Source organism: Pseudophryne corroboree, unplaced genomic scaffold (assembly GCF_028390025.1).
Source record: "Pseudophryne corroboree isolate aPseCor3 unplaced genomic scaffold, aPseCor3.hap2 scaffold_195, whole genome shotgun sequence".
In the NCBI taxonomy this organism is placed as follows: domain Eukaryota; kingdom Metazoa; phylum Chordata; class Amphibia; order Anura; family Myobatrachidae; genus Pseudophryne; species Pseudophryne corroboree.
This window is the reverse complement of record NW_026968590.1, coordinates 653,931-666,019: the sequence shown is the minus strand read 5'-3', so window position 1 is coordinate 666,019 and position 12,089 is coordinate 653,931. Positions and strand designations below refer to the sequence as shown.

Genomic DNA, 12,089 nt, shown 5'->3' with positions numbered 1-12,089 from the left:
GCTCTGTAAGGCAAGTAAAAGGGTGTGGGCCCTGCAGCACTACCTGTAGCTCGCATTGTGCATTGGAAGGCACAAAGTAAGCAGAGGGGAGGAGAAGTCAGGATAGTGCACAAGGGTATAGAAGGGAGCGGCTGAAGAAAAGAGAAGTGGAAACAGACAGCAAACTAGGCTGGAGAGAGACCTGAGACAAAGAGATCTGAATTATACGAGAGCCGACCAGGGGAAACACAAATTATGCAGTCAAGTTTCCCACATTTGGGGAAATCGCAGGGGCAGCACACCCAGAGTGCAATGGGTGAGCCTTGCCCTGGGAGAAGCACCTTCATGATCATAGTATCTCACCTGGCAGGTAAGTAGGAGTTGGGCTAGAGCTGGGGAGGGTCGCTGCTCGGGTTCCCCCCTGTGAAGTGAAGGAGATCCAACTGAGGCAGCACCAGGGAACTCTCGAAAGAAGAACAAGGCTAGAGGAAGATCTGAGACAAAGAAATCTGACTTTTACCAGAGCTGACCAGAGGAAAGCACAAACACAGTCCCCCACTACCACAAATAATGCAGTCGAGTTTCCCACATTTGGGAAAATCACAGGGGTCAGCATACCCAGAATGCAATGAATGAACCTCACCCTGGGAGAACAATCTTCATGACCATGGTATCTCCTATGCAAAATAAGTATGATTTGGGATAGGGCTGGTGAGGGCCGCTGCTCAGGCACATCTCTGTCAAGCAAAGGAGATTCAACTGAGGCAGCACAAGGGAACTCTCATCTGGGGACAACAACTGCAGGGAGACCACATCTTTTCAGATGAACATGGGAGGGCGGAAGGCTGCCTAATACTGAAGCACCATCAAATATCAAACCATATGCAACAACTAGTACAAGCACTCCTGGGGGAAGGTCTGCAGCAGACGGATTTGCATATGGTGATGTTATCCAAGCAGTGGGCCAAAGTTGACTGGAACCCTCATCTGCATATGAAAAAAGAAAAGGGGCATGCAGGGCATGGCGGCCTTTTGCAGTGCTTGGATGACCCCTAGTTCGCATTAAACACCCCCACCCTCCTTTGGTGTGGGGCTCATGTTGGCCATGCCCCATCCCCTGAAGCATTCAAGCTGATTTCTTGCAGCAGCTGGGCACTGTAACAGCTCCAGAGCTGCTCTGTAAGGCAAGTAAAAGGGTGTGGGCCCTGAAGCACTACCTGTAGTTTGCATTGTGCATTGGAAGGCACAAAGTAAGCAGACGGGAGGAGAAGTCAGGATAGTGCACAAGGGTATAGAAGGGAGCGGCTGAAGAAAAGAGAAGTGGAAACAGACAGCAAACTAGGCTGGAGAGAGACCTGAGACAAAGAGATCTGAATTATACGAGAGCCGACCAAGGGAAACACAAATTATGCAGTCAAGTTTCCCACATTTGGGGAAATCGCAGGGGCAGCACACCCAGAGTGCAATGGGTGAGCCTTTCCCTGGGAGAAGCACCTTCATGATCATAGTATCTCACCTGGCAGGTAAGTAGGAGTTGGGCTAGAGCTGGGGAGGGTCGCTGCTCGGGTACCCCCCTGTAAAGTGAAGGAGATCCAACTGAGGCAGCACAAGGGAACTCTCGAAAGAAGAACAAGGCTAGAGGAAAATCTGAGACAAAGAAATCTGACTTTTACCAGAGCTGACCAGAGGAAAGCACAAACACAGTCCCCCACTACCACAAATAATGCAGTCAAGTTTCCCACATTTGGGGAAATCACAGGGGTCAGCATACCCAAAATGCAATGAATGAACCTCACCCTGGGAGAACAATCTTCATGACCATGGTATCTCCTATGCAAAATAAGTATGATTTGGAATAGGGCTGGGGAGGGCCGCTGCTCATGCACATCTCTGTCAAGTAAAGGAGATTCAACTGAGGCAGCACAAGGGAACTCTCATCTGGGGACAACAACTGCAGGGAGAACACATATTTTCAGATGAACATGGGAGGGCAGAAGGCTGCCTAATACTGAAGCACCCCCAAACAACAAACCAAATGCAACAACTAGTGCAAGCATTCCTGGGGGAAGTTCTGCAGAAGACGGATTTGCATACGGTGATGTCATCCAAGCAGTGGGTCAAAGTTGGCTTCAACCCTCATCTGCATATGAAAAGAGAAAATGGGCGTGCAGGGCATGGCGGCCTTTTGCGGTGCTTGGATGACCCCTAGTTCGCATTAAACACCTCCACCCTCCTTTGGTGTGGGGCTCATGTTGGCCATGCCCCATCCCCTGAAGCATTCAAGCTGATTTCTTGCAGCAGCTGGGCACTGTAACAGCTCCAGAGCTGCTCTGTAAGGCAAGTAAAAGGGTGTGGGCCCTGCAGCACTTCCTGTAGTTTGCATTGTGCATTGGAAGGCACAAAGTAAGCAGACTGGAGGAGAAGTCAGGATAGTGCACAAGGGTATAGAAGGGAGCGGCTGAAGAAAAGAGAAGTGGAAACAGACAGCAAACTAGGCTGGAGAGAGACCTGAGACAAAGAGATCTGAATTATACGAGAGCCGACCAGGGGAAACACAAATTATGCAGTCAAGTTTCCCACATTTGGGGAAATCGCAGGAGCAGCACACCCAGAGTACAATGGGTGAGCCTTGCCCTGGGAGAAGCACCTTCATGATCATAGTATCTCACCTGGCAGGTAAGTAGGAGTTGGGCTAGAGCTGGGGAGGGTCGCTGCTCGGGTACCCCCCTGTAAAGTGAAGGAGATCCAACTGAGGCAGCACAAGGGAACTCTCGAAAGAAGAACAAGGCTAAAGGAAAATCTGAAACAAAGAAATCTGACTTTTACTAGAGCTGACCAGAAGAAATCACAAACACAGCCTCCCACTACCACAAATAATGCAGTCGAGTTTCCCACATTTGGGGAAATCACAGGGGTCAGCATACCCAAAATGCAATGAATGAACCTCACCCTGGGAGAAAAATCTTCATGACCATGGTATCTCCTATGCAAAATAAGTATGATTTGGAAGAGGGCTGGGGAGGGCCGCTGCTCATGCACATCTCTGTCAAGTAAAGGAGATTCAACTGAGGCAGCACAAGGGAACTCTCATCTTGGGACAACAACTGCAGGGAGAACATAAATTTTCAGATGAACATGGGAGGGCAGAAGGCTGCCTAATACTGAAGCACCCCCAAACAACAAACCAAATGCAACAACTAGTGCAAGCATTCCTGGGGGAAGGCCTGCCGCAGATGGATTTGCATATGGTGATGTCATCCAAGCAGTTGGTCAAAGTTGGCTTCAACCCTCGTCTGCATATGAAAAGAGAAAAGGGGCGTGCAGGGCATGGTGGCCTTTTGCGGCGCTTGGCTGACCCCTAGTTTGCATTAAACACCTCCACCCTCCTTTGGTGTGGGGCTCATGTTGGCTATGCCCCAGCCCCTGAAGCATTCAAGCTGAATTCTTGCAGCAGCTGGGCACTGTAACAGCTCCAGAGCTGCTCTGTAAGGCAAGTAAAAGGGTGTGGGCCCTGCAGCACTACCTGTAGTTCGCATTGTGCGTTGGAAGGCACAAAGTAAGCAGACAGGAGGAGAAGTCAGGATAGTGCGCAAGGGCATAGAAGGGAGCGGCTCAAGAAAAGAGAAGTGGAAACAGACAGCAAACTAGGCTGGAGAGAGACCTGAGACAAAGAGATCTGAATTATACGAGAGCCGACCAGGGGAAACACAAATTATGCAGTCAAGTTTCCCACATTTGGGGAAATCGCAGGAGCAGCACACCCAGAGTGCAATGGGTGAGCCTTGCCCTGGGAGAAGCACCTTCATGATCATAGTATCTCACCTGGCAGGTAAGTAGGAGTTGGGCTAGAGCTCGGGAGGGTCGCTGCTCGGGTACCCCCCTGTAAAGTGAAGGAGATCCAACTGAGGCAGCACAAGGGAACTCTCGAAAGAAGAACAAGGCTAGAGGAAAATCTGAGACAAAGAAATCTGACTTTTACCAGAGCTGACCAGAGGAAAGCACAAACACAGTCCCCCACTACCACAAATAATGCAGTCAAGTTTCCCACATTTGGGGAAATCACAGAGGTCAGCATACCCAAAATGCAATGAATGAACCTCACCCTGGGAGAACAATCTTCATGACCATGGTATCTCCTATGCAAAATAAGTATGATTTGGAATAGGGCTGGGAAGGGCCGCTGCTCATGCACATCTCTGTCAAGTAAAGGAGATTCAACTGAGGCAGCACAAGGGAACTCTCATCTGGGGACAACAACTGCAGGGAGAACACATATTTTCAGATGAACATGGGAGGGCAGAAGGCTGCCTAATACTGAAGCACCCCCAAACAACAAACCAAATGCAACAACTAGTACAAGCATTCCTGGGGGAAGTTCTGCAGAAGATGGATTTGCATACGGTGATGTCATCCAAGCAGTGGGTCAAAGTTGGCTTCAACCCTCATCTGCATATGAAAAGAGAAAAGGGGCGTGCAGGGCATGGCGGCCTTTTGCGGTGCTTGGATGACCCCTAGTTCGCATTAAACACCTCCACCCTCCTTCGGTGTGGGGCTCATGTTGGCTATGCCCCAGCCCCTGAAGCATTCAAGCTGATTTCTTGCAGCAGCTGGGCACTGTAACAGCTCCAGAGCTGCTCTGTAAGGCAAGTAAAAGGGTGTGGGCCCTGCAGCACTACCTGTAGTTTGCATTGTGCATTGGAAGGCACAAAGTAAGCAGATGGGAGGAGAAGTCAGGATAGTGCACAAGGGTATAGAAGGGAGCGGCTGAAGAAAAGAGAAGTGGAAACAGACAGAAAACTAGGCTGGAGAGAGACCTGAGACAAAGAGATCTGAATTATACGTGAGCCGACCAGGGGAAACACAAATTATGCAGTCAAGATTCCCACATTTGGGGAAATCGCAGGAGCATCACACCCAGAGTACAATGGGTGAGCCTTGCCCTGGGAGAAGCACCTTCATGATCATAGTATCTCACCTGGCAGGTAAGTAGGAGTTGGGCTAGAGCTGGGGAGGGTCGCTGCTCGGGTACCCCCCTGTAAAGTGAAGGAGATCCAACTGAGGCAGCACAAGGGAACTCTCGAAAGAAGAACAAGGCTAAAGGAAAATCTGAGACAAAGAAATCTGACTTTTACCAGAGCTGACCAGAGGAAAGCACAAACACAGTCTCCCACTACCACAAATAATGCAGTCAAGTTTCCGACATTTGGGGAAATCACAGGGGTCAGCATACCCAAAATGCAATGAATGAACCTCACCCTGGGAGAAAAATCTTCATGACCATGGTATCTCCTATGCAAAATAAGTATGATTTGGAATAGGGCTGGGGAGGGCCGCTGCTCATGCACATCTCTGTCAAGTAAAGGAGATTCAACTGAGGCAGCACAAGGGAACTCTCATCTTGGGACAACAACTGCAGGGAGAACATATATTTTCAGATGAACATGGGAGGGCAGAAGGCTGCCTAATACTGAAGCACCCCCAAACAACAAACCAAATGCAACAGCTAGTGCAAGCATTCCTGGGGGAAGGCCTGCCGCAGATGGATTTGCATATGGTGATGTCATCCAAGCAGTGGGTCAAAGTTGGCTTCAACCCTCGTCTGCATATGAAAAGAGAAAAGGGGCGTGCAGGGCATGGTGGCCTTTTGCGGCGCTTGGCTGACCCCTAGTTTGCATTAAACACCTCCACCCTCCTTTGGTGTGGGGCTCATGTTGGCTATGCCCCAGCCCCTGAAGCATTCAAGCTGATTTCTTGCAGCAGCTGGGCACTGTAACAGCTCCAGAGCTGCTCTGTAAGGCAAGTAAAAGGGTGTGGGCCCTGCAGCACTACCTGTAGTTCGCATTTTGCATTGGAAGGCACAAAGTAAGCAGACGGGAGGAGAAGTCAGGATAGTGCACAAGGGTATAGAAGGGAGCGGCTGAAGAAAAGAGAAGTGGAAACAGACAGCAAACTAGGCTGGAGAGAGACCTGAGACAAAGAGATCTGAATTATACGAGAGCCGACCAGGGGAAACACAAATTATGCAGTCAAGTTTCCCACATTTGGGGAAATCGCAGGGGCAGCACACCCAGAGTGCAATGGGTGAGCCTTGCCCTGGGAGAAGCACCTTCATGATCATAGTATCTCACCTGGCAGGTAAGTAGGAGTTGGGCTAGAGCTGGGGAGGGTCGCTGCTCGGGTTCCCCCCTGTGAAGTGAAGGAGATCCAACTGAGGCAGCACCAGGGAACTCTCGAAAGAAGAACAAGGCTAGAGGAAGATCTGAGACAAAGAAATCTGACTTTTACCAGAGCTGACCAGAGGAAAGCACAAACACAGTCCCCCACTACCACAAATAATGCAGTCGAGTTTCCCACATTTGGGAAAATCACAGGGGTCAGCATACCCAGAATGCAATGAATGAACCTCACCCTGGGAGAACAATCTTCATGACCATGGTATCTCCTATGCAAAATAAGTATGATTTGGGATAGGGCTGGTGAGGGCCGCTGCTCAGGCACATCTCTGTCAAGCAAAGGAGATTCAACTGAGGCAGCACAAGGGAACTCTCATCTGGGGACAACAACTGCAGGGAGACCACATCTTTTCAGATGAACATGGGAGGGCGGAAGGCTGCCTAATACTGAAGCACCATCAAATATCAAACCATATGCAACAACTAGTACAAGCACTCCTGGGGGAAGGTCTGCAGCAGACGGATTTGCATATGGTGATGTTATCCAAGCAGTGGGCCAAAGTTGACTGGAACCCTCATCTGCATATGAAAAGAGAAAAGGGGCATGCAGGGCATGGCGGCCTTTTGCAGTGCTTGGATGACCCCTAGTTCGCATTAAACACCCCCACCCTCCTTTGGTGTGGGGCTCATGTTGGCCATGCCCGATCCCCTGAAGCATTCAAGCTGATTTCTTGCAGCAGCTGGGCACTGTAACAGCTCCAGAGCTGCTCTGTAAGGCAAGTAAAAGGGTGTGGGCCCTGAAGCACTACCTGTAGTTTGCATTGTGCATTGGAAGGCACAAAGTAAGCAGACGGGAGGAGAAGTCAGGATAGTGCACAAGGGTATAGAAGGGAGCGGCTGAAGAAAAGAGAAGTGGAAACAGACAGCAAACTAGGCTGGAGAGAGACCTGAGACAAAGAGATCTGAATTATACGAGAGCCGACCAAGGGAAACACAAATTATGCAGTCAAGTTTCCCACATTTGGGGAAATCGCAGGGGCAGCACACCCAGAGTGCAATGGGTGAGCCTTTCCCTGGGAGAAGCACCTTCATGATCATAGTATCTCACCTGGCAGGTAAGTAGGAGTTGGGCTAGAGCTGGGGAGGGTCGCTGCTCGGGTACCCCCCTGTAAAGTGAAGGAGATCCAACTGAGGCAGCACAAGGGAACTCTCGAAAGAAGAACAAGGCTAGAGGAAAATCTGAGACAAAGAAATCTGACTTTTACCAGAGCTGACCAGAGGAAAGCACAAACACAGTCCCCCACTACCACAAATAATGCAGTCAAGTTTCCCACATTTGGGGAAATCACAGGGGTCAGCATACCCAAAATGCAATGAATGAACCTCACCCTGGGTGAACAATCTTCATGACCATGGTATCTCCTATGCAAAATAAGTATGATTTGGAATAGGGCTGGGGAGGGCCGCTGCTCATGCACATCTCTGTCAAGTAAAGGAGATTCAACTGAGGCAGCACAAGGGAACTCTCATCTGGGGACAACAACTGCAGGGAGAACACATATTTTCAGATGAACATGGGAGGGCAGAAGGCTGCCTAATACTGAAGCACCCCCAAACAACAAACCAAATGCAACAACTAGTGCAAGCATTCCTGGGGGAAGTTCTGCAGAAGACGGATTTGCATACGGTGATGTCATCCAAGCAGTGGGTCAAAGTTGGCTTCAACCCTCATCTGCATATGAAAAGAGAAAATGGGCGTGCAGGGCATGGCGGCCTTTTGCGGTGCTTGGATGACCCCTAGTTCGCATTAAACACCTCCACCCTCCTTTGGTGTGGGGCTCATGTTGGCCATGCCCCATCCCCTGAAGCATTGAAGCTGATTTCTTGCAGCAGCTGGGCACTGTAACAGCTCCAGAGCTGCTCTGTAAGGCAAGTAAAAGGGTGTGGGCCCTGCAGCACTTCCTGTAGTTTGCATTGTGCATTGGAAGGCACAAAGTAAGCAGACTGGAGGAGAAGTCAGGATAGTGCACAAGGGTATAGAAGGGAGCGGCTGAAGAAAAGAGAAGTGGAAACAGACAGCAAACTAGGCTGGAGAGAGACCTGAGACAAAGAGATCTGAATTATACGAGAGCCGACCAGGGGAAACACAAATTATGCAGTCAAGTTTCCCACATTTGGGGAAATCGCAGGGGCAGCACACCCAGAGTGCAATGGGTGAGCCTTGCCCTGGGAGAAACACCTTCATGATCATAGTATCTCACCTGGCAGGTAAGTAGGAGTTGGGCTAGAGCTGGGGAGGGTCGCTGCTCGGGTTCCCCCCTGTGAAGTGAAGGAGATCCAACTGAGGCAGCACCAGGGAACTCTCGAAAGAAGAACAAGGCTAGAGGAAGATCTGAGACAAAGAAATCTGACTTTTACCAGAGCTGACCAGAGGAAAGCACAAACACAGTCCCCCACTACCACAAATAATGCAGTCGAGTTTCCCACATTTGGGAAAATCACAGGGGTCAGCATACCCAGAATGCAATGAATGAACCTCACCCTGGGAGAACAATCTTCATGACCATGGTATCTCCTATGCAAAATAAGTATGATTTGGGATAGGGCTGGTGAGGGCCGCTGCTCAGGCACATCTCTGTCAAGTAAAGGAGATTCAACTGAGGCAGCACAAGGGAACTCTCATCTGGGGACAACAACTGCAGGGAGACCACATCTTTTCAGATGAACATGGGAGGGCGGAAGGCTGCCTAATACTGAAGCACCATCAAATATCAAACCATATGCAACAACTAGTACAAGCACTCTTGGGGGAAGGTCTGCAGCAGACAGATTTGCATATGGTGATGTTATCCAAGCAGTGGGCCAAAGTTGACTGGAACCCTCATCTGCATATGAAAAGAGAAAAGGGGCATGCAGGGCATGGCGGCCTTTTGCAGTGCTTGGATGACCCCTAGTTCGCATTAAACACCCCCACCCTCCTTTGGTGTGGGGCTCATGTTGGCCATGCCCCATCCCCTGAAGCATTCAAGCTGATTTCTTGCAGCAGCTGGGCACTGTAACAGCTCCAGAGCTGTTCTGTAAGGCAAGTAAAAGAGTGTGGGCCCTGCAGCACCACCTGTTGTTCGCATTGTGCGTTGGAAGGCACAAATTAAGCAGACGGGAGGAGAAGTCAGGATAGTGCGCAAGGGCATTCTTTTCTCTTAGTCCGGGGGCAAGGCTTCAAAATGGGGTCTGCAACGGAGGAGACACAGGGGGCGTGGTCACAGCAGCTTTTCTCTACAGTCTGCACCAGCAGGAGCCTACACCATTTTTTATGATCACGCTGAACTGCAGTGCGACTGCAATTACAGCATGGTCAAGAAGGGAGGCGTCATGCTGGGTGGCCATGCCCTGTCACTGTGCAGGAGCCAGCACCGCTCACACACTAGTCCCCGGGTGCAGCCCCCAACCCCCGGGACTCCCGGAGCAACAAAATGTAGATTCAGGCCACCAGGCCACGCCCCTACCTATGAAACCATGCCTCCTTTTTACCATTGCGCTGTTTATCTGCACGCACTGCATTACAATCTCCCTCGCCACCTCTCTGGGTCTCACCAGTGATAGTGACACCTCTGCCATGCTTGTAGCAGCTGGTCCTAAGATCTACGCCTCAAGCCCTGAGTGTTTGCCCTTGTGACTTGTTGATCATCATAGCGAAGCAGATGCTTACAGAAAACTGCAGGGGCTTAGACTGAAAATAAAAAAATTGATGGGTATAAGGTAGAGAGGAGCGGGTTCGGTTCTCCGAGAACCGAATTCCCCACGAACTCCACGTGGTTAACACTGGTCCGAGGCAGGCTCGGTTGTTCCCGCCTGACTCGGAAAACCTGAACAAGGGAAAATGTCATCATCCCGCTGTCGGATTCTCGCGAGATTCGGATTCCATATAAAGAGCTGCGCGTTGCTGCCATTTTTACTCGTGCATTGAAGAGAGAGCGGAGAGGACGTGGCTATGTTCTCTCAGTGGAAATCTCAATATCAGTGCTCAGTATCAGTGGTTACTTATTGCTGCTCAGTAATACTAGTAGTGTGTCTCTCCTGCTCAGTGTCAGTTCTCAGTAGTATCCTCATCAGTGCTCAGTATCACTGCTCATTGTCTTGTGCTGCATTGTGGTGCTCAGCATACTACAGTACATTACTAATAGTCCAGTGCTGCATCTTGCTGCTCAGTGTCAGTTCTAGTATCCTCATCAGTGCTCACTATCACTGCTCATTGCATTGTGGTGTTCTGTATACTACAGTAACATAGTAATATAGTATATATAGAGGAGCGGGTTCGGTTCTCCGAGAACCGAATTCCCGACGAACTCCACGTGGTTTACACTGGTCCGAGGCAGGCTCGGTTGTTCCCGCCTGACTCGGAAAACCTGAACAAGGGAAAATGTCATCATCCCGCTGTCGGATTCTCGCGAGATTCGGATTCCATATAAAGAGCTGCGCGTTGCCGCCATTTTTACTCGTGCATTGAAGAGAGAGCGGAGAGGACGTGGCTATGTTCTCTCAGTGGAAATCTCCATATCAGTGCTCAGTATCAGTGGTTACTTATTGCTGCTCAGTAATACTAGTAGTGTGTCTCTCCTGCTCAGTGTCAGTTCTCAGTAGTATCCTCATCAGTGCTCAGTATCACTGCTCATTGTCTTGTGCTGCATTGTGGTGCTCAGCATACTACAGTACATTACTAATAGTCCAGTGCTGCATCTTGCTGCTCAGTGTCAGTTTTAGTATCCTCATCAGTGCTCACTATCACTGCTCATTACATTGTGGTGTTCTGTATACTACAGTAACATAGTAATATAGTAACATATAGTAACATAGTTTTTGAGGTTGAATAGAGGCAAATTGCCCATCGTGTTCAACCTGTTTTAAGTTGTGATGATTCTACATACTTGCTGAATAATGTTTTATGACTAGTTAGCTACTATAACTCATGTTACCCCCGGATTAACCATGTTGATATTTTAAGTATTATAACCTTGGATAGCTTTTTCATTCAGAAATGTAACTCTCATCTGGGGACAACAACTGCAGGGAGAACACATATTTTCAGATGAACATGGGAGGGCAGAAGGCTGCCTAATACTGAAGCACCCCCAAAAAACAAACCAAATGCAACTACTAGTGCAAGCATTCCTGGGGGAAGGCCTGCAGCAGATGGATTTGCATATGGTGATGTCATCCAAGCAGTGGGTCAAAGTTGGCTTCAACCCTCGTCTGCATATGAAAATAAAAAAGGGGTGTGCAGGGCATGGCGGCCTTTTGCGGCGCTTGGATGACCCCTAGTTCGCATTAAACACCTCCACCCTCCTTCGGTGTGGGGCTCATGTTGGCTATGCCAAAGCCCCTGAAGCATTCAAGCTGATTTCTTGCAGCAGCTGGGCACTGTAACAGCTCCAGAGCTGCTCTGTAAAGCAAGTAAAAGGGTGTGGGCCCTGCAGCACTACCTGTATTTTGCATTGTGCGTTGGAAGGCACAAAGTAAGCAGACGGGGAAGTCAGGATAGTGCACAAGGGCATAGAAGGGAGCGGCTCAAGAAAAGAGAAGTGGAAACAGGCAGCAAACTAGGCTGGAGAGGGACCTGAGACAAAGAGATCTAAATTATATGAGAGCCGACCAGGGGAAACACAAATTATGCAGTCAAGTGTCCCACATTTGGGGAAATCGCAGGAGCAGCACACCCAGAGTGCAATGGGTGAGCCTTGCCCTGGGAGAAGCACCTACGTGATCATAGTATCTCACCTGGCAGGTAAGTAGGAGTTGGGCTAGAGCTGGGGAGGGTTGCTGCTCGGGTACCCCCCTGTCAAGTGAAGGAGATCCAACTGAGGCAGCACAAGGGAACTCTCGAAAGAAGAACAAGGCTAGAGGAAAATCTGAGACAAAGAAATCTGACTTTTACCAGAG

The 12,089-nt window shown here is 49.6% G+C and overlaps 15 non-coding genes and 2 pseudogenes across 15 annotated transcripts; all 17 read right to left on the bottom strand.

Annotated features, from left to right (window-relative positions):
• Positions 1-194: 194 nt before the first annotated feature.
• On the bottom strand, positions 195-357 carry LOC135004813 (U1 spliceosomal RNA). The gene has a single exon (XR_010205536.1). It is a non-coding gene; the product is annotated as a U1 spliceosomal RNA (small nuclear RNA).
• A 152-nt stretch (positions 358-509) lies between these two features.
• On the bottom strand, positions 510-673 carry LOC135004923 (U1 spliceosomal RNA). Its single transcript, XR_010205638.1, has one exon. It is a non-coding gene; the product is annotated as a U1 spliceosomal RNA (small nuclear RNA).
• A 674-nt stretch (positions 674-1,347) lies between these two features.
• LOC135004849 (U1 spliceosomal RNA) lies at positions 1,348-1,510 on the bottom strand. Its single transcript, XR_010205572.1, has one exon. It is a non-coding gene; the product is annotated as a U1 spliceosomal RNA (small nuclear RNA).
• A 152-nt stretch (positions 1,511-1,662) lies between these two features.
• Positions 1,663-1,826, bottom strand: LOC135004637 (U1 spliceosomal RNA). Its single transcript, XR_010205369.1, has one exon. It is a non-coding gene; the product is annotated as a U1 spliceosomal RNA (small nuclear RNA).
• Positions 1,827-2,500: 674 nt separating this feature from the next.
• LOC135004881 (U1 spliceosomal RNA) lies at positions 2,501-2,663 on the bottom strand. The gene has a single exon (XR_010205599.1). It is a non-coding gene; the product is annotated as a U1 spliceosomal RNA (small nuclear RNA).
• Positions 2,664-2,815: 152 nt separating this feature from the next.
• Positions 2,816-2,979, bottom strand: LOC135004743 (U1 spliceosomal RNA). Its single transcript, XR_010205471.1, has one exon. It is a non-coding gene; the product is annotated as a U1 spliceosomal RNA (small nuclear RNA).
• Positions 2,980-3,653: 674 nt separating this feature from the next.
• Positions 3,654-3,816, bottom strand: LOC135004829 (U1 spliceosomal RNA). The gene has a single exon (XR_010205552.1). It is a non-coding gene; the product is annotated as a U1 spliceosomal RNA (small nuclear RNA).
• A 152-nt stretch (positions 3,817-3,968) lies between these two features.
• LOC135004676 (U1 spliceosomal RNA) lies at positions 3,969-4,132 on the bottom strand. The gene has a single exon (XR_010205405.1). It is a non-coding gene; the product is annotated as a U1 spliceosomal RNA (small nuclear RNA).
• A 685-nt stretch (positions 4,133-4,817) lies between these two features.
• LOC135004970 (U1 spliceosomal RNA) lies at positions 4,818-4,969 on the bottom strand (annotated as a pseudogene).
• Positions 4,970-5,121: 152 nt separating this feature from the next.
• On the bottom strand, positions 5,122-5,285 carry LOC135004767 (U1 spliceosomal RNA). The gene has a single exon (XR_010205494.1). It is a non-coding gene; the product is annotated as a U1 spliceosomal RNA (small nuclear RNA).
• A 674-nt stretch (positions 5,286-5,959) lies between these two features.
• LOC135004812 (U1 spliceosomal RNA) lies at positions 5,960-6,122 on the bottom strand. Its single transcript, XR_010205535.1, has one exon. It is a non-coding gene; the product is annotated as a U1 spliceosomal RNA (small nuclear RNA).
• A 152-nt stretch (positions 6,123-6,274) lies between these two features.
• On the bottom strand, positions 6,275-6,438 carry LOC135004911 (U1 spliceosomal RNA). The gene has a single exon (XR_010205627.1). It is a non-coding gene; the product is annotated as a U1 spliceosomal RNA (small nuclear RNA).
• Positions 6,439-7,112: 674 nt separating this feature from the next.
• Positions 7,113-7,275, bottom strand: LOC135004848 (U1 spliceosomal RNA). Its single transcript, XR_010205571.1, has one exon. It is a non-coding gene; the product is annotated as a U1 spliceosomal RNA (small nuclear RNA).
• Positions 7,276-7,427: 152 nt separating this feature from the next.
• Positions 7,428-7,591, bottom strand: LOC135004685 (U1 spliceosomal RNA). The gene has a single exon (XR_010205414.1). It is a non-coding gene; the product is annotated as a U1 spliceosomal RNA (small nuclear RNA).
• A 674-nt stretch (positions 7,592-8,265) lies between these two features.
• LOC135004788 (U1 spliceosomal RNA) lies at positions 8,266-8,428 on the bottom strand. Its single transcript, XR_010205512.1, has one exon. It is a non-coding gene; the product is annotated as a U1 spliceosomal RNA (small nuclear RNA).
• A 152-nt stretch (positions 8,429-8,580) lies between these two features.
• LOC135004899 (U1 spliceosomal RNA) lies at positions 8,581-8,744 on the bottom strand. The gene has a single exon (XR_010205616.1). It is a non-coding gene; the product is annotated as a U1 spliceosomal RNA (small nuclear RNA).
• Positions 8,745-11,800: 3,056 nt separating this feature from the next.
• Positions 11,801-11,942, bottom strand: LOC135004948 (U1 spliceosomal RNA; annotated as a pseudogene).
• Positions 11,943-12,089: the final 147 nt, after the last annotated feature.